Below are 325 nucleotides of genomic sequence, written 5' to 3'. Positions count from 1 at the left end.
GCAGCAGCAGCAGCAGCAGTTGCATCCCTCTCTGCTGCAGCAGCTGCAGCAGCAGCAGCAGCAGCAGCAGCAGCAGCAGTATTATTATTTGTATGTATATAAGCCCCCTCCTGGTTTAATATATTATTATTTTTATTATAATAAATATATTTATTATCTTTATAAATACCTTTCTCTTTATTTTCTCTATAAATATCTTTATCTTTATTTTCTTTATAAATATTTTTGTTGTCTTTGTCTTTGTCTTCATTGTCTTTATAAATATCTCTGTCTTTGTCTTTGTCTTTATTATAAATATCCTTGTCTTTGTCTTCATTGTCTTTAT

This window comes from Eimeria mitis, genomic scaffold (genome assembly GCF_000499745.2).
Source record: "Eimeria mitis Houghton genomic scaffold, Emh_scaff2942, whole genome shotgun sequence".
Taxonomy (NCBI): Eukaryota; Apicomplexa; class Conoidasida; order Eucoccidiorida; family Eimeriidae; genus Eimeria; species Eimeria mitis.
This window is presented reverse-complemented; position numbering follows the sequence as displayed.